This window comes from Corapipo altera, unplaced genomic scaffold (assembly GCF_003945725.1).
Source record: "Corapipo altera isolate COAL_440 unplaced genomic scaffold, ASM394572v1 49, whole genome shotgun sequence".
In the NCBI taxonomy this organism is placed as follows: Eukaryota; Metazoa; Chordata; class Aves; order Passeriformes; family Pipridae; genus Corapipo; species Corapipo altera.
In genome coordinates, this window is record NW_020884879.1 from 5702484 (window position 1) to 5722842 (window position 20359).

The 20359-nt window shown below is 35.6% G+C and overlaps 1 protein-coding gene across 1 annotated transcript in view; it reads right to left on the bottom strand.

Annotated features, from left to right (window-relative positions):
- CCDC178 (coiled-coil domain containing 178) overlaps window positions 1-20359 on the bottom strand; it is a 151770-nt gene that overhangs the window by 34720 nt on the left and 96691 nt on the right.

A 20359-nucleotide genomic window follows, 5' to 3' on the forward strand; every position in this document is an offset into this window, starting at 1 on the left:
CATATAGAGAAGGTCCTCATCAAGAAATCAAAATATCATTTTATAGAAGGTGAAATAATATACAGTTCACAGCCAACCTCACTTTTCCAACAAATGGAGCCATAAATGTAATTTTCTGTCCTTTGCTCTGAAGAATTAATTTTAAGGTATTCATATTTTTCTTCAAGTACATCTTAAGTCTCAATTAAACCTCAAAAAGCTACAATAAAGTAACATTAAGTACCAACTTAAACCCATCTTAGCAAGGAAATTCAGACTTAGGCTAAAAATTTTGTCTCACTCTTCATCTTTAAATCACTCTGTTTTGGTTAGGAATTGTACAGCCTGCAGAAGTGTGTGATTTTTCATACAGCACAGTACATATGTTCCAGTACTTAGGTGAAACGAAAGTCAGAATTTTTAGCATTAACTTTGAATTTCTTTATCTTTGAAGGCTTAACTGAAGCATCTGTAATTGCTTTAACATGAGCTTTTAGCATTATATCTTTTCACCTTGGAATAGGAAGTGGAATTTCAAAAGCTTCTATTTTGCTGTGTACTTCAATGGCACTTTCTAAATTTAAAGGATTGAGCACTGCTTACCACATGAAACTGAATATATGCATTTTTAAATGGCATGAGTGGCTTAAATGTGTTAAAAAAGGCTTACACATTCCCAATATAAGTTACAAATTCAAACATTCGGGCATGAAAATCCCTTCCCTAAGTTGTTTTCAAGCTTCATCCTTTTTTTCTGTAATAACTAAAGCAAAGCCACAGTAGCTGCAGCCATTTGCATCTAAGGAGGAGATGTTTTGCTTTGGTGATATAGTTAATGAGTCTAAAAATATTCAGTATAATAATTCTGTCAAAGCCCCCACAGTCTCCTCAATGAGCAGAAGCCTGCAGGATTCCAATGGGGAGCCAAGTAATGAGCTCTCAGCATTCGCTCCCACACCGTCCAGACGAAATATACTCGGGCCTCCACGGTTCCACATCATTAGCAACATGAAACAAAGACACATGCTTGACTTTAATAAGCGACTAAAGTTGCTGGCTTATTAGGCTGTCACTGCACATAAACTCTATTTCAGTGTGACAAAACAGTTCCCTGCAAACAACAACCATACAAAAAAAAAAAAAAAAGGAAAGAAAAAAAGGAGGGGAATGCTTTTGCAAACGGAGATTGTTATAATTTAATGTAGTAAGTGATTGAGCGAGTTGAGTGGAGGCACACGGGAAGTGATGGGTTTCTGACACCGACTCTCACGGGCACGCCGCAGACTGCGGTTTCACTGCTGGAGACAGCGGTTACGGTGGGCTGCAGTGATCAGACTACGGGCATATGTGACTGAGTTTTAGTTGATATTCCTGCAAGACAGGAAGTGCAGAAGCTTATTTCCCACTGGGAAAAGGTTCAGGCATGATTAACTTGGGCATGACCAAATAGGTCAATGATATGACAATGTGTCTAGCACAATAATTAAGTGGGAAAATGTGTGTAATTTGTTTCTTCTTGTTCTTCACATACCAATAATGCATTAGCAAGGATTCATTTAATCTCTTTCATTATATAAAAATTGATAGCAACACAGTATGATAGCCTTCATTCGAATATATTCCCTTAAATTATATTTATCACCTCAGCAAAATAGTTGCACTGATGAATACTTTTCAGTGTTTAAACTTTAATGTTTTGACTTGCATAGCTACTGAGAGCTTTTTATATGTCAGTTTCTGCTTAAAGTGTACACACATAGACAGAAAAATATTATAATATTTACATTTTAAAAAGGGTAGCCCTTGATCTTAAGTAAAACTCAGCACTAGGGATGTACAGGAAAGAACCTTCCTGTGTCACAATTTTAAACATTCTCCTGTTTCATACCAGGGTGACATATGTGAAAAACTGGGGACTCAGTTAACAGAGGGGTTCACTTATACCATGAGTCAACCAGCCACTGGATATGGCACTCATCTTAAGATTGACTATCAAAGCTCAGGTTCTCTGTTCTGCATTAATTCAGAGCAGGCATGGATATTTTCATGCACTACAAAGTCACCAGTAGAGCTTCAAGAGAAGAGAATGATAAAAATCTAACCATACAGATTCAGCAGCATGGACTTAGAAAACCCAAGATTATTTGGGACAGATGCTGAAGTCCCAGCTGGCAGCTCAAGATGAGTGGTAATACTGTCCAAGGCTCAAAGAGCATGTCCCAGTTAAAGCTTCTAAGTAAAGTCCTATGAAAAATTCAGTTCTGAAAACCTGCAATTTTTCAAAGGAAAACATTTCATATTCAAGTATACTCAGTTTCTTTAGATATTTAGCTCATTCAGAAGACTTTTAATAAAGGTACTTGGCTTTCTGAACTCTTTCTCAGAGTCTTTTGATAATGGTAACACACTTTCAGGAGGAAGCCATCTTAATATTGTTACTGACATGCTTATACAAAAATTGGTGGGCACGTTCAGGAGAATAATATACTGATTTAAGGGTAACAAAGATCTATATTTGGGTGGGAGTTCTGTAACAGTGTTTTTAATTTTTTGTTTTGTTTGGGAAATGTTGAAAAAGTGGGGGTTTGTAGGCATTGGAATAATTCCTTTATCAATCCAGTGGAGGTGACACAATTTAAAAGGATAATGGGATGAAAGAGGCAGAACCTAACTGTTGATTCAACAGGCTCATCCATCGGAATTTCCAAGGGGAAAAAAAATTAGGTTATCTTTTGACAATTTTAAAACAAAAGCAGTGATTAATCACAGCTTTTATGAATGAGGACTTACAAGGATCAAAAGCCCAGAAAAAAGAACAGAAGCCATGAGTTGCTCTTTTATAAGTTACTGGTCAAACCAGATAATACACAAATAACAATAAAGGGCACATTACAGCAAAAAGTATCATTCCTTACTAATTTCAGATGTCATTTTAAGGTACTGCAACAGCTGGCAGTATGAGCAGAAATCTTCTTTCACCACGAAGTTCAGGCACAGTCTGGAATATAGTGAGGTCCAACTCTGTACTTCCCAATATACGTAGCACCACGAGAGTTTACATGACTATGGGAACATAAACCTGAAATGTTTCAGTATATATATCAAGAAGGACATACATCAAACACTCCATCATCATATACAACAGTCACAACTGGCTGCCTTTCCCAAAAAGGCTGGGAAAGAGAGGCAATTCACCCGGAGCTTTCCCAGAGACATGTGAAAAGAAGGACTCAAGTGTATATGTCCTGAAAAACTAAAAAGTCCTCAGTTCTGCAAGTAACTAACACTTGCTAAGCACTTCACAAGCAACATAGGACTTTGTAATTAGACACAATGAAAATAGCAGATACAAGTAAAGGTAATTATATTGGGAGAAATTTCAAAACTTCATTAAATATTACCTGTAAAAGAAGATGTAATTATGGAATCTTGCATCTATGTAGCTTTTATCTAGACCCAGCTAATAAATACTAAATACCAAAATACTGTCAGAGTTACCTTCATAAGTTCAATGAAGCATGAAGCTGACCTGGGTAGACTAGGTAGGCTCATATGGTTTTCTTGATAATCTCAGACATTTTTTCTAATTATATAATTAATTTTGAACACTTGAAAAGCTTCTATAATTTATATTAAATGATACGTAAATACATGAAAAAAAATAAAAACCCAAAAATTTTCCTTCAGCAATAATACACTCACAATCCATAACTAACAGGAAGACAAACAATCCATATTTGGCACAAAATACTGAAACTCTATTTATACCCTTGTTCCCAGCTGATTTAAACCTTCATTAGAAAATATACAACTGTTAGTGCAGAAAAATAGAAATATTTTGTGTAATAAGAGTAAATTATATATGAATGAGAGCCAGCACCCTTTGACATGCTGCTGATAAAGCCCCTGGCTTCAGGCATACTACTGAATTGGAAACTCTGTTGGGGTAGCACCCCATACAGAATAATGTGAGAATAAAATTATAATATAATAAATTCATCCTAGTGACAATTTTATGCACCATTCACTACTGTTAATTTAATAAAATACCCTTGCAGGGTACCTGTCCCAGTGTCCCAGAGCGCATGTTCCAATGCCAGACTTAAAGCAGCAGCTGGACTTCACTGAACTGATTGTCAGTCACTATTCAGTGGCTGACAACACTTTCAATGATCATGGGCAATATTTTAGAAAATTACAGCATTCTAGCAATAATTCTGTACTAAAATTGTCTCTTCATTTAATACTAGAAGAAAATTATGGCTGCAGGAATCTGGGCTTCACACAGAGGTTCAGAGTAGCTGAAGATCTTTCAAGTACCATAGAGATTCTCTCAAGGGCTTGTTTGCTATACTTTGATTACCTTGCATCTAAATAGAAATATATGTATGAGGAAGGAAAGGGGAACATATTTTATCTTATGTCCATTGACTTAGTATCTTTCGTTAACTCCCTTTCATGTGTTGCTGTATAGGTATGTCAGAACTGTAGCACATTAAATCTTTTTGCAAGGAGATGCAGGCTTCTCTCTTTCTTTGTGGTCAGTGTTTTTCTTCACAATATCTCCTTCCTGGGAAGAAAATATGTTCACAAAATATTGACTCAGGAAATCAAAGATAATCCCTTTTACAGAATGCTCCACACAGCACTGGGGAGAAATCAATTGCCCTAAGCTTTTGTTCCTTTCCTTAAAAGAAAGAATGCAATTTGAAATATCTAGTGGGTATAGCATCTTCCAAATGGTAGAAAGGAATGTAAAGCATCTTGATGAATGTCAAAATGTTAACATGAAAGAAAGCTGGTTGTCTGCATTCTACCTGTATGTCTTTCTGATCCAAAGGCTATCATTGCCACTTGCCTTCCCAGCACATTTGGGGAAACTGTACACACACACTGGCACTGGGGACTATGCACACTGCAAGTGCTTCAGAGACCTAAAAAGGGTATGACTGTCTTAGTTACTCTGACATTTCTGGTCATATAAAAACCCTAATATTACTAAACGAAACTATATTTAAGGAGGTAATAAACTACATAGATAGAACTTCAGGTTGCTCAAGGAAGCTATTAAAAAGCAGACCAAACTCTGGTTGAATGAGCAGTTGTTTTCAAAAATGCATGTATCAATGGCATCACCATAGTACAATCCACTGCAAAACAACACTTAGCTAGCAATTCTTCATGATAAAGCAACTCCAATTTTAATTCTTTCCCCAGTCTTACCAAAATCTAAGAAACTTTCAAAAATGTCCATTCTTGCACAAATAAAATAAAAGTAGTTTCCGACCATTTAACAGAATAATTTTCTGACTTGGGAACAACATTGACAGATGGATGATTTAATGTTAAAGATCAAAAAGTGTATGTAAAACTGAAGTGTCAGAGGGCTTTGACACATGAAATGCGTTGCTGCTCTGTCATTTAGTTGCTGTGAATTCTTTTACTTTGAAACAAGTGTTCAATGTGAGACAATTTAAGGCAGGTACAGAAACACCATGATATAGCTTAGAAGCCTATGTAGACCTACCAATCGCACCATAAGACATGGTATTTATGGTTCTAGTTAAATGGTTTGCATGTGCACATAAACTCTCTCAATCTATCCATACTGCAGGTGCATCCACACTTGAGTGGGAAATCATATATCCCTCACTCATAGCAGGATAATTTACCATACTGCTGGTTACCTGCTACTGCTTGCAGAACTGCACACAGAGAGTCACCATTCAGTAGCTGATGGACAATATGTTCGTTTGTGAAAAATGGGGACTACTTTATTCTTGGGGAAAAGTGTGTGGCAGTTTGTCATTAAAACTTGTAATTTTGTACTGATCCTAGCGAGAGAAAGAGGAAATGTTTTCTGAAAACATTGTTCTGGAGTTGACACAGAAGGCAGTGGCTTAAGTTTCTAAAATATTTTGTTATTTATATATTTCATCACAAAATGAACATCCATTTATTATTAAAAGCAGCAAAAAAGTGTATTTAGCAATTATTAAAGATAGATGGAAGATCATTTAGTATTTCAGTTTTCCACCAAAGGAGTATTCTTCCAGGATTTTGTTATATTATCTTTTTTTACACGACAATATTTCCAAAAGCCATTTCTGCTTTCCCATTAAATTTTGATAATATCTGAAAGTTTCATTGTATCTAGCTTTTATTAAATTAATTGAACCGGTAAAATGTATAAAAACATTGACATGAACATACTGTATGTAATATAATGATATATTCTAAATACAGCATTACAATACACTATGTCAAAATATGTTTCTCGTATGATGAAAAATATCAAAGTTTCAAAGTCAATGGCTTTAAAAATTTTCTTTCACAGTAAATTTAGAGATTTTTGCTTTTCAATATAATGTCAAGTATTTTTAAATTATTGTCACTTCTTGCTTTTAACCAAGATTAGTAGATGATAATTTAGATTGTCATGGCAGGATGATATATAATTTCCTGGGAAAAAAGGTACATTGTGCAAAACTGCCAGCTACAACAAACTCAGCCATATACACTGGTAACCAAGAGGCTGCAATTTTCACTCTCAACCAAAGGGCTTAATAAAATACAGACTACTGATGGACCTCGTGTCCAGAATAAAAGCTTAAGGACATAAGACCAATGCAGCAGATTGAAATCTTCCTTCACTGTGGCTGGATAATGAAGAAAAAAAAATACTGCCATCCACCACAAAAGAAGGAAATGATAATTCCAAACCAAGGACGAGGGAGATTTCTTTGCCTTGCCAGCCGTACTGTATGCAACAGGAGTGATCAAACTTCATCTTTTGCATGACATATAGCTATGAAACAGCTCCAGTACTTCTGTCAGATCTATACCCCCTGGCCAGCACTACGCTGAGCTGGAAATTACAGAGTAAAACAAACGGACAACTGGGAGGAGAAGTGAACCAATAATGGCTGCAAAGCTCAATACTGTTTCATTGTTTTGGAACCCATCCAAGCACCTGAACCTGAGCTATCCTGAAGTGCAAAGGTGGAAACATGAAGGTACATGTTCTGAGGTTTGCAGACACACTTTGGCACTGGACATCTCTGAACTAGGAGGAGGATCTCCTCAAAGAAAGTAAAGATTAAAATACATACAATCTGCTATCTCCCTTGTAAAAGCATGGTAAATGGAGATCAACAAAGACTTATTGCAGCATCATCATTAAATTAAGGAGTTAAACTAGTAGAGGTGGGATCACTATTGACAATACTTACTTTTATCAACTGCAACTGAAAAATAAATACAATGAATCCTGCTCTGGGTCCTCCTTTCTTCATTCTACTGCCATGGAAGCTCCCCACTTTAGGTAAGTGTTCAAAATAGGTAAATAAAAATAATGCAATTACTTCTTAATTAGTCTTTCTAGGAATAACAAGCAACTTGCAAAGATGTTAAGATTTTCTGTCTAAAATTAAAGTTGTCCAGAATTTATGCAAAGCTCTCCCCTCAAATAAATGTTTCTAGTGATGTGAAGATTCAGAAAACGCTTCAACAGCAATAACTGGGATGGACGCTGTGTTGTAATAATTTGGATACACTTGACTAATGCAGTTATTCGCAATGAGGTTGGCACAGTGCCCAAAGCACTGAGCAAACAAATACGGCAAGACATTCGGTTTAACATCTCCCAACACCGCGTTGAGATCTTTGTTCGGTCCAGGGGTATTGTGGACACTATAGCGCACTCTATCATCAAAATTACCAAAATATATTTATATTCCTTTGTTAAATTCACTAGTGTGTTTTATGCAAAAAAGTGCTGGTGAGGCACAAGCATTTTTAATCAAATTAGTATGCAACATAAGGCAGCTGTGTATTCAAATGGGTTTTTAAGCAATTTGGTTGTTTTCTTTATAATAACAGGAAAGAACATTTTGATTTTGAAGGTGACAGAGGCAATATTACCAGAATTAAACAATCTGAATTAGCTTTTTCATGAAATGTAATATGTTTTATGCTTTTAGATGGGATGCTCCACTGCTTTCAGATGAGCCTTTCACTGTTACAGTCAATGGCCAGGAACAGAATAAGCTCTGGAGGTAGGATTATCCTCAAATTTAATTTTTTTTTTAGAAGAAGCTAATGGCAAATGTTTCTAGCAAACTTTAGGTGCGTCTATGCTATAACTAGAGAACCAAGACAGGATATTAAAAGAAAAGATAAGTATGAAATTAGTAAACAAAGTTTGACAATTTTCTTAGTCTGAATTTGATGAATGAAATTAATATAATCTCTAGAAGGCTTTATATATACATATGTATATATATATGCACATATATATGTATATCATATTATATAGTATGCACTGTACATATTTATATAACATGGTATATATATTTTTTACAGATACACATAGGAAAAACATAATAGAAATAATTTTCATACATAATATAATAGAAATTATTTCCATATATAATATACTACCAAAGAAACATATCTTCCAAATATGTGCATTGTGTAACATGATAGAGATTTCTGCAAGGAGTGGATGTGAATTTGTTTTTGTTACATCTCAAGATGAGGAAGTTTTCCTCTGTTCAATAAAACTGCAGTTTTAATCAGATTCACAAAGGACACTATTCACTAGTACTGTAAATAAAAATTCTCTGGAAAAAAACCTAACTCAATATTTTATATCATTCATTGACTTTAGAGTCAAATGTACTGAACATAATATTTTGTTATTTATAGATTTTTTTCTTAACTTACAGCAACAACAGTTGTTAAGCAAATCAGGCTGGATTCCTTCTATCTGGCGCTTCATCACAACCCTCCCAGGTACCCTGAGAGTTTTCCAGTTGCACCTGTGCAAACCCGTTTCTTTAGAGAAGTCCACACAGAGGTGTCTGTGTATTCTGTGTGTTAGTCTGATGAGCTCAGCTGGACTAAGGAAAGCAGACCAGGGATATGAGAGTGGCAAAAGAGAGTGTAGGATACCTGCAGAGCATATTTGGTGTAGTGAACTATTACAGAAGTATGAGTCTGTACAATTCTTGACATATATCTTGCAGTAGAATGACAACTTGGAGACCAAATTATCTGTAGGATGGGGTCCCTGTCCATGGCAGAGGTGTTGGAACCAGATGATCTTTAAGGTCCCTTCTAACCCAAACCATTTTATGATTCTATGTTTTTTTTAAAGTAACTAGCCTGGACTTTGCATAGAAATCATGAGGTGTTCATAACCATTTAAGGTCAAGAGATTAAAAACTCTACTCTTTGGTTTAGGAACCTCTTCTAGAGCGCCAATTACCACTCCTCTGGCCTGAGTTTTCACCAGGCTGGTGATAGCTGCCTGCTCTCTGAGGGCTGTATAGGAGACAAAAGTACCCAGGAAGGTGGTTCCCTTGTGGAGTGAGCACTGGGAAACGTTTCCAAACTTTGCCAAGAGTACTGACAAAGCTCGTGGATCTAAAAACATGTTTTGCAAGTTATGCAGCTCTACTGAAGTCAGCACTTTCATGGTTACAGAGTAAACCTTTGTGTAGATCTTTTTGACTATGTAATCTAAAAATTTCAATTCACACTTTTTTTTTTCTATTCTCTGCCTGCCACAGAATGAGGTAGAAAGTAAGAGATTTGATGCCTAGCTGTGTCAATTTATTCCCAGAACAACTCAGAGAGGAGTATTACTGCGATTCCAGCATGAAGAAGAAACTCAAGAGTCATAGGGTAATGTGAGGAGTGCTAGAAAGGAGTCTGTTTCTGTGGATGACAAAAAGTAGTCATTATTTCAGTGGATCTGAAAGAAGATGCACATCCAATATGACATCTCAAAAAAAGTAAATTTTTATTGAAGCCTTTGTTGCTGTCTTCCTACAGCCATTTTGAGCACCTTAGAAATAGAGAAACACACATGCGGAATAAATTAAAGCAAACACATGGAATTGTAGAGGGATCAACACTGGACTTCTCAAAAGAAGAATAAGAGGAAAAAATTATGCTATCTGCTAGTTAACCAATGGAGAAATCAGATTGCTATTGTTTAAAATTATGTTTGGGCTTCTTTCTGATGTGTTACTTTAGCCAGTTCGCTCTTGTTACCTGAAGGAAGTTAGGCATGCAGCCCTGACATCAGAAAACTAACTACCATCCCTATCACCATTACCAAATTATCAAAAAGTTCCTGAAGGCAATCTCTGAAATACAAGGGAAAAGCTTTATGATGGAAAGGAACAGGCCAAAATTAGATAGCCTTTCTTACAATTTTATGCTCTCCAAAAACTGAGATAAAGAATCTTGCAACGTAAGACCTGTAATCACCTAGGAATAGAGGTAGAGCATCCTGCAATATGTCAAGAGAAAGAGAATTATTCAGAAAACTTCAGGCCATTAGAGTTAGCCAGCATTCTTTTGCAATGATATAACTAGAAATAATGGTATAGGACAAGATTACAAGACATTTAGAAATGGGTGATTTATTTAGGGGCAGACGGCATGTATTAACACTAAAGAAAAATTGTGTTTGACAAAGTAGCTTGAATCTGATTATTTTAATGTTCCGTTGTTGAAGAAACAAATTAATGTCTGCAATTTATTTGATTTTCAAAACTATATTTGATATTTGTCATGAAAGAGACCTAGTTTACAAAGAGGGAATTTTAGGCAGTTATTAAATAGAGTAAAAACTATCTCAGAAAAATGAAAGAGCATGTCAATTAACAATAACACTTCGGGTGGAAAAACGTGCAATCAGCAGTCAATAAGCACCACTTTACTTGACCTATTGCACAAATTGCACTGAAATCAATGTCAAGAATGGCTAGATTTAGTGGTAAAATGTATTAGGACTAACAAAATTGCATTGGGTTTCTGGGAAATAGATAGTAAAATTGCATCAACACAGTTTATCTCTGGAAATTAAATCAGTTCTGGTGCTTTTTCATACTATAATTCTTCATTCTTCCCCTCTTTTTTACATTCAGTCACTCAGTTTTAATTTAGCAAATTCTTTTGAGAAACTGTGAATACTTTTTTATATTAAAAGAGCTAGATAACTTTTAGATATTTATACAATGCATTTATTTCAACAAATCTCAAAGTCTGGGTTTGTCTATAGTGATTTGCAGTGAATCATACCCAAGAGCACGAATCAATATTCTACAGCTTCACACTAGAGAAGTGGATTTCTAGCCTTGATCATTGTTTCATTTCTATCTTTGTATTGCGACGGGGACACATCACACTCCTATCTTAAAGACCTCTTAGATCAAGGTAGCAGATATAATTCCTTCAGACAAGCAAGGAAAAGTGGTTTGCCTTACATTCTTCTGGTTTAACTTCTAATAAAATATTTATATTAATGTAAACCTTAAATTCTTCAGGAAACACTTGGCCTCAGCTCTATTTGCTTTAAGATAAATAGATATATTTTAATTTTATGCCATTTTAACTCTACTACCAAGACACACAAAGGGATCTTTGCATCTTCTTTCAGAATTGATAGAATCACACTTTTTGAGTGTACTTGCTAGTCAGATCGAAAAGTTCTACTAGCACTGCTCTACAGAAAAGGCTATATAAGGACTATTTAAAAAAGAGGTATGAGAGAGAGTGTGTGAAGTTCCAGCTTCATGGCAGTGTGTGAAGGTATCAGCCAGGGCGTTGGTGGTTCCAGCATCCACCCGATGCCCAGCAGTGCAACTCCTGTTTGTCTTGAGAAGGGGACATGCAGGAAAGGGAGTTGGCAAAGCTGTCATTTAGTGTCAGTGTGACTGCAGGTAAACCTGATTTGCCCCGTTACTGTTCTGCCATATCAGGTCTCCAGGCTGGTACCCAGACCAGGCAGTATGAGGGAAGAGCCAGACTGCAGCTGCAGTAATTTAGATTTGCTGAAGCTGTCATGGGACTGTGTTCTGAGAGGCCCCATGAAAGTTGGCTACTATCTACACTTAGGAGGAGCATTTTCAGTGAGTCACTTGTTTTGGTGGAATTCTGCATCCAACCTCAGTCCTTTCTCACTTCAAATAGGTGTTGCTGCTTCATCTATCCCTCACCCCTTGTGGCTGTACTATGGCACTTTGCCAAAGAAACTGGGGATCACTCACTCCAAAACCATTCCCCCCGAGACTGGCTCACTGCCATCAATGTCTGATTTCAAACAAGAAGCAGCAATAGGCTACAAATAACTTAATTGTTTATATGTCAGTGTGGGTTCTTTTTAATTTGAAGGTTGACATGGCATGTCAGGTTGATTGAAAGATATATCCCTGCTGTAAAATGTCAAGTAGCCATAAAAGGGAGGTGCTAGAATTTCACACCTCATTGAAGGATAGGGTTGTTTACCAACCAGTTAAGTATACAAGGGAACTTCTGAGTATAAAGAGCCTTTATTCTAATAAAGCTTCGTTTATTAACTTGGGTCATGTGTTCTGCTTATTTAAAGGAAAATACTAAATCTAGCCCTCCTAGAAGTTTTGAAACATGAGTGACTCTAGCACGCAAGGTGTAACACTAAGAGAGAGGAACATTCACAAAACCTAAAACGCTGACAACCACCTTATTCAGAGGGAAGCAGAAAGCTAGTTGAAGACAAGAATTGACATCAGTTTGCAGTGTAAATGGAGTAAACGCAGCTTTTCTTTTATTCTTAGTCAACATTATTTGTATTTGTGTTCTCACTTTTTAATATTCTAAATGTTATTACAGATTCAGCCTAATTCCAGGCATAAAAAAAAATATTAAAGGAGGTGGGCAAAATTACTCTTCACTGAAGGGGGACTGCAACTAAAACCCAGGCCTCTGGGACACCTTAAAAAGTGTCCTAGTATCCCACCGCACTCTCACTGTATCCAGAGAGTAAGGAAAAATCTTTCGTCTGTACTATGAAGGTCAGGTAGGAGCAGAAGAACCAGAAAAAGCAGGAGTGGCTGGCAGTGAGCTGGCAGCACCCTTGGAAGTTCCCTGACAGGGAGTAATAATGTGAAGGGATAAAAGCTTGAGCCCCGAAAATCATAGAGGGACTGTTCTGCAAAATCCCAGCTTTAAGGGTTTTCAAGAAGTGGAAGGCTCAAATTCACACTCTCAGTCTCATTTAGAGCAGAGATTTGAAAGAAGATGTCATACCTTTCAGTTGCATGCCAAGATCTGGGACCTACATTATTTTGGAGCTTCTTCCTTCAGCGTTACTGATGAAACTACTTCTTTTAGCATAATTTACTCAAAATTTATTTCAGGCCAGGATTCTACTGTTAGATGAACACCGTAATGACCATTTCATCCTTTTTGTCTCCTTCAAAGCTAATTATTCACAGTGTGTGACAATACACTGAGAAATCAAGGCAGACTTAGCCAAGGATAATTTGTAACCTCATCATTCAGGCAGGTGTTCTTGGGAAATGAGGGAATTTTATTTCCAATAATATTAACAGGATACTTGAACCTGGGAGGATACTGAGCACCAGAATTACTGACATTTAAGTGGAGAAGTACTCTATCTCCCCTTGCTGGAAAACATCAAATGTTTTCTGTAGATCTATCTACCCATTGGTTTGCAAATATCTCATTTCTAAGCAAAACAAACTGATTATTTTCAGAAGCTAAACCTTTGTTTTCTCCAACCTACAACACTTTTTTCTCTCTATCTGAAATTCTGAAAATCTTAGTTTTAGATTAGCCTAAAACAAATTTGAAGAATTCTTAGCATTTGTTTCTAACTAAAAACTGACTTGCACAGCTCTGCTACACCCATTTGGTGGTAGAGCGAGATTACAAAAAATTGCCCAATTTTTTTTCTGTCATACTCTTTTATTCCAGCCTTTTCTACGGTTTATTTATTTGTAAATAATTACAGTAAATGTAACGTAATGGTGCACTAAAGCTGCAGTCCAGACATTGTAACCTCATCAGATACTACTTTTAAATTCTCCAAGGGAGTAGGAGCAAAGTTCCTAGCATGGCAAATAAATGCCAGTGACAAAGTATGCTGGAATTGAAGAGGAATTTGACTCACTGTCACTAGGACACAGTAGAGGATTCAGAACATCGTGACAGTTTCCCTCATTCCCATCAGACGTTGTTTTATGGACAGGAATCAATATCAGCAATATTGCTAATTTTACATTTTCTTCAGTGGACCCCATTTCTTCTGCTTCAACCCTTCACTGTTCTTGGGAATTATCAGTACTTGGATACTTTGTTATAAGTCTGCCTAGCAAACACTTGAACTGGTTCCACACTGGCAACATCAGCATATAAGTTCCTCTTTGTTTTTCTGCCTCTTCAAAATCAGGTACTCTGGGCACCTTTCAAACCACTTGGGTCTCTGGACAGGTGCTTTTGTATTTTATTGGTTGATCACATATTAAAAACAATCCTTAAAAGATCTCAGTGGTTAACCTTACACATGGTGAGAAAAGTGCTGTCAACAAAGGGTCAGGTGGGAGACCTATAACATCATGAACTCCTTCCTGGTTTTACATCTTTTTTGCTTGTTTTCTTAGGTCAGGGATCTTCATCTGTGAGCTGAGGAAGCACATATGATGTGAAAAAAATTCTTTTCGTCTACTGTTTCCAAACAAAACTGTATGCTCTAACCATGTACCCTCCAGCTTATTAATGTAATGCTTTCCGAGAGCCATTGCCTGGTCTCCTTGTTATTGTCAAGAGAAACCCCTCTGACTCTGCCATTCTTCCTATGGAAGGTGATTTGCTCGAATCTCAATAATTTCAAGACTACTAGGACAGCAGAATGGCATAGCTGTTCTTACTGTGTTCCCTTCTCAATTCCATATATGGGCAGTTAAGTATCTAACAGGGGTAAGATGTTGCCCTTTGGCAACACTGAACTGTTCTTGCATAGTCTGTGGCAGCCCTTCATTTCTGTGCTCAGAAGTGAACCTGAACAAGTTTTAGTGAACAATAGTGATAATATTATTTCCAAAGCAGGATGTGGTTATGATACACATCTGAAGCAGAACACTGAATGCCAGAGCAGACTGATGCATGGCATATACCAAAATAGTCTAAACCATTTAGTTACTCTTGGTTGTGAGACAGACCTTTTTCATAAGATCTCAACCATTGTTGTTGTAATGCTAATGAGGCCTTCAACCAAATCTACATTAGGCTATTTTCTATGTCTTTGTGAAAATTACTGATTTGGAAAGATGATGTGATTCATATCATGCACCATTTTCTTCCTTTCTTTCAAAGGGTAAAGTGATTCTTCTTTCTCACTCCAAATTTCTGTTTTGGAGTGAGCCATCTCTCATTTTTTAAGTTAATCTGATAGCCATAGTGCTGTCAATTTTCATAATATTCCTTGTCCTCAGTACATGAGACAGCAATTCTACCTGTTCTTCTCAGAAGATGGGATATTATCTATCTGTACAAACTTGAACTAAAAACACTGCTGACAGTTCTAATAGTTTCTTTGAGATGGTTGCTTACACAGACTTACATTATCCATATAAATTTTTCTTTTTATGAATCCTCTAGGAGATTATTTAGATAATTCCAGTAAACTATCAAGTATGTAGTAGGATTGGAGCTGGCCGGCACATTGTTGGGATTTTTTCCTCATTTCAAATTGAAAGAAAATGAATGGTGGTTTTTTTAAGTAAAAAAAGCTTGTAGTATCTTACCCTCCCACAGACTCCCTGTCAAAATACCAAGAACAGACATTCAGCACAGTCAGTTGAGAATTATTTTGTTAAACTATTTCCAGCTAATTGTAGCTGAGACCACTCTTGCTGATGTATGCTATTATAATCCTTTCAGAGCAGAAAGGTTTAAGAAGGCACAACACAAAGTCACTATCAGTTTTTAGAATACCAGTTTGCATAACAAGGCATATTAATCTTATATGTTAAACTATTAAGAATTTTTAAGTTTTTCAAGCAAACAAGCATGGAAAATGTAGGCCTAATAAGACTTTAACGTAAGTACCCTTGTTGTAAGGCATTTGGGATGAGTTACAGTGTAGGTGTGCTTTATAATACTGAAAGATTCTAATAACTGTTTATGTACTAAAAAGGAAAGCAAAAATATGATTATTATTAATTTAGAACATTTTGTTTGTTGGTTGCTGTAAGTGTTTTGTGGTCAGTTATTAAGTACTAAATCAAGTTACTTTGCCACCAAATATTTTTATAAAGTATTTGCAAGATTAAGCTCTGACACTGTGACCTTAATGATGCTCTTAATGTAAGTTTGAAGTAAATGTGAATGAACATGAATTTATGTAGCTAATAAGAGTGCAAATCTCGGACTATTAATCCATGCAGTTAAAAATGAACATGTAAAGTAGATAAAATAAGATATAGATATTTTTGAACTTTTGAATATTTCTTCAGGAAGTTATTTACTACTTTGGAACTATTCAACCTGGCTACTTCACATGTAAATAAGAGGAAGAAAGTAAAAATTTGAAAGAAAAAAACAAAGAGAGTGTAGAATTTAATAATGGAAGCTATTCCGCTTACTGATTCTGTCTTTTTTGATTAAATAAATTTATGACTCAGTAATAACTCTGACATCTCTGTAAAGTGTTACAGAACAAACCAGTGTTATATTAGGGGCAAGTCAGCAACATATATAGATTTCCCAGTACAAAAGTCTCACAAAAAAAGGGATCAGGGTAAGGTTTACATCCTAAGGGAAGTGTGTTGCAAAACTTGTGTAAGCCAAATCTCCTACTTAAACAGATACAAAGTGCTTTTACAGATACATAAATATGACAGATGATCACAGCCACCAGCTGGCCAAGAATTGATCAGCCTCATACCAGGTCTTTCCTGCAATTTGTGCATACAGGCACAACAATATTTATATATGTGTTAGGATAGATTGTCTAGAACTGCTAACAATATCCACATCTTTCTACTTTGTTTGGTAAAGGACAGGTGCTTCTGCAGTCCATCTTTTCCTATTCTGTTCAGTCTGGTGCATAGAGTCTGGAAAAACCATAAGGATGTGGGGATATAATTGGAAACAGTGATTCCTTTTAATTAAAGGTAGAACCTGTTAAGGTATAACAAAAAAAAATAACCTAATGCTTTAAGGTATAACGCTGCTAGCAGAAGAACAGAGCTCAGACAAGTTTTCTTTGACTATTTCTTTCTAAGTGAAGTTAAGGATATGCAGCAATTCAACACATGAAAAAATCTCTACTGATTAAATTATTTTATGTTTTACAAAAGATAATTTTTGTTTATTTGCCTGATACCTTTTAACTCAAAGGCTGGCATCACAACCTTCTCAGCATCGACTCGTGTCAATATAGCACTGAAAGAATATTTGATCTGCAGTCAAAATTGCTGGTTTTGTGAATCAAGGTCTGGTGCCCAATGGCATCACCATCCATGATCCCTCTTTTTGAAAACTGTGTACTGTAAGAAACCTGAGACACTGTGACTACTAATATTCCTATTCATCTCATTTGTCTTAATAGCACAGGTGGCACTGAGGTACAAAAGGGGTCAAATGTTCTTAAAATAACTGTGACTATGCAGGAAAAAAAACACAGCAATTTTCCATCATCTTTACTCTCTGGGCATTAGAAAACCCTCAATTGTAGCATAAAATGTCTAACCAAATTATCAAATATCTACATTTCTTTTAGTAAAAAAACAAACCAGCAAACCAAAACAAAGAGATTTCACTTGCTGAAATGGGACACCTTCTTCTGGGTGACTGTAGGATTGAACTAACACTGACATCCTACAGATTTCATTGCATTCTGTGATGCAGGACTGTGCATCAAAACTCTGACCTGATTAGTCACTGATGTGACTGATGCATCTGGAAAGGAGACCAACTTCTCCATAAATTATCTTGATAACATCCTTTTGCTATCAGAATAATAATTTGGTTTGGCAGCCGGTTGCATTAATTTTCTGATTGAGTCATTTGAACTTATTAAGTTATTGATTCAAATTTAATCCTAACATCAACTTGACGTTTACATTGTTTAAATATAATTAGCTCAAAGAAAGTTTAGTGAATTTACATAATGAAAAGTTTATTGAAGATACCTCTTTTTCCCTCATGTTTTCATATAAAGCTGGGTATTCTGTCAATGTATTATAGTATCAAAACTCTAAATGCAGAGAGAATCTCAGTTAAAAAATCTGTAAATTATGTATTTTTACCTACTAGCTACTATCTAGTCTTGTTATATTGACAAATTCCAAATTTCAGCTCAATTATCCATTTCTGTTCCAAATCAAAACGTTTCTGAAAGCTGGTTTAAAATTAAATTCAGAAATAGATAAAAATAATTTTTTTTATTTTTATAAGCATTCCTTCTATGATAATTTTTTTTTCACACTGAATCCTTGAGAGTCTTATTTTTCCTTTAAGATTTGTAAAGAATTGGGAATGGGTGGGGCATTTTTTGTCAAAATCTTTTCCATGCTTTCATTGTTAGTACTGTGATGACATGAAGCAAACCAAGATCTCCAGACAAGTGAACTAAAACCACAATTTAGAGATAGAAATTATTTTTTGTTTATATGAGAAAACTAATTTTTTTTCTGTTAGGTCAGTGCACAGAAACAACAAAATCAGAAGGAATTAATTGTCCCATTGTTGGGTCTACTTTGTGCTCTATTTGGCCTTTCTAAACAACAGAGACATTTTAAAACAGTCATATCCCAGATGAGAAATATACTAAAGACAGAATTATCCAAGAGGGCTCAGACTCAGATATGTGCATGAGCAAGACGTGAAAACATGTTATCTATAAAAGCATAAAAGAACTTCACTTGACTTGCATGACTTTTTGTATCAAGCATGCTACAGCAGTCTTTTGATTCTATTACGAAACTATAGTAAGGATCGTTGCACTAACGCATGAGGATTTGTGATAATGTTGCAGAAATTTTACTGTCAAAACTGAACTGAAGTGTAATGACTTTTGTTATCATGGTTTCTAATAACTATTCAGCATGAATTGACCCTACATATGTTTTACTGCAATAATATGTCAGTTATCCAGAAAGTAAAAAAAAATAATTAAAAAATAAACCGGAATCAATAGACCTCCTCCCCCCAAAATATTGCTATAACATGACCACCTGAAGATAGCAGATAGTGAATACAAAAATGAATATTTTCCTTATGTTTTAAAGCAATTATAGTTTGCATTATAGTTCACATAACTTTTACATAAAAGTTATGTGAAAAAAACCAAATTATCAATGTTTTGCAAGACAATGCTGCTTGCAGTATTAAGGACAGATACAAGTTCTTAAGTTATAATGACATTCTATACCTTTATATTTGGAAAACTTCCTTAATTTAACTATGAGAACAAAAGTTGATGTCTGCAGTACAACCACTGACACATTAGCACAACACATCAGAAGTATCAAATTTTGCTCATTGATTAGATATTCTAAGATTATTCAGTGCAAAAAGAAAGATATGGTGAATGACTAGATTTGTTTTTAAAGCATAATCATATTCCTGGTGCAAATATGTTAGCGCATTGAGACTTCCAGAAGAAACTGCTGCTATATATTTGCAGGGAAGAAGCTGTATTAAGCAAGATTTTGTTGCTGTCTACCACATACATACTAATCTACAAATCTCATACATGGAGGATTTTGCCACACCACAATATACAGGTGCAAACTAATAACTTATCAGCATTGAAAAACAAACAAACAAAAACCACCAAACAAAACCCCCCACAGTGTCTACACTCAAACCCAAATATTTAAGGAAAATATTTGGTACTAAATAGGATACCTTTAAAGATATTATCAAGACTTATTAGAGTTTATTCCAAAGTCATCTAGAAAAAAATGGAAATGTGTGATTCATCTTATAGTGAAGCTAGCACATTCAACATGACAGACATCCCACTAGAAAATATAGATGTAAGGGATATATGAAGAATATCTTTGTGGAGGGAAGTGTTGTTTCAGAGTAAACCACTAAGAAAAACAAATTGAGAGTAAGGGTATCTGAAAGAACTATAGGGAAATACTTTTCTTGTTCAGAGTGATATTTGACTGCACTGATATTTGATCAAATGAAACATTAGAGTCATAGAATGATAGAATGGTTTGGGTTGGAAGGAACCTTAACAATCATCTAGTTCCAAACCCTCCGTCATGGACAAGAGCACTTTCCACTAGAGCAGATTGCTCAAAGCCCCATCGAGCCTGGCCTTGAAGACTTTGTGGGTGTTTTCCAGTTAAAAGGAAGAAAAATAATAATTAAAAAAATTGAATAAAAAAGTCAATTTGCTTTTACATAAGTATTAGTAAAAATTGGCTTCTAATTTTGAGTAATTATATATATAGGAAAGCAACTTCTCAGGAATTGAGGATAAACACACCTCTTGAATGTTCCTGTCATTGTACTAGTGCACATATATAGCAGAGCACCAATAAAAATCGTTACTTTGACA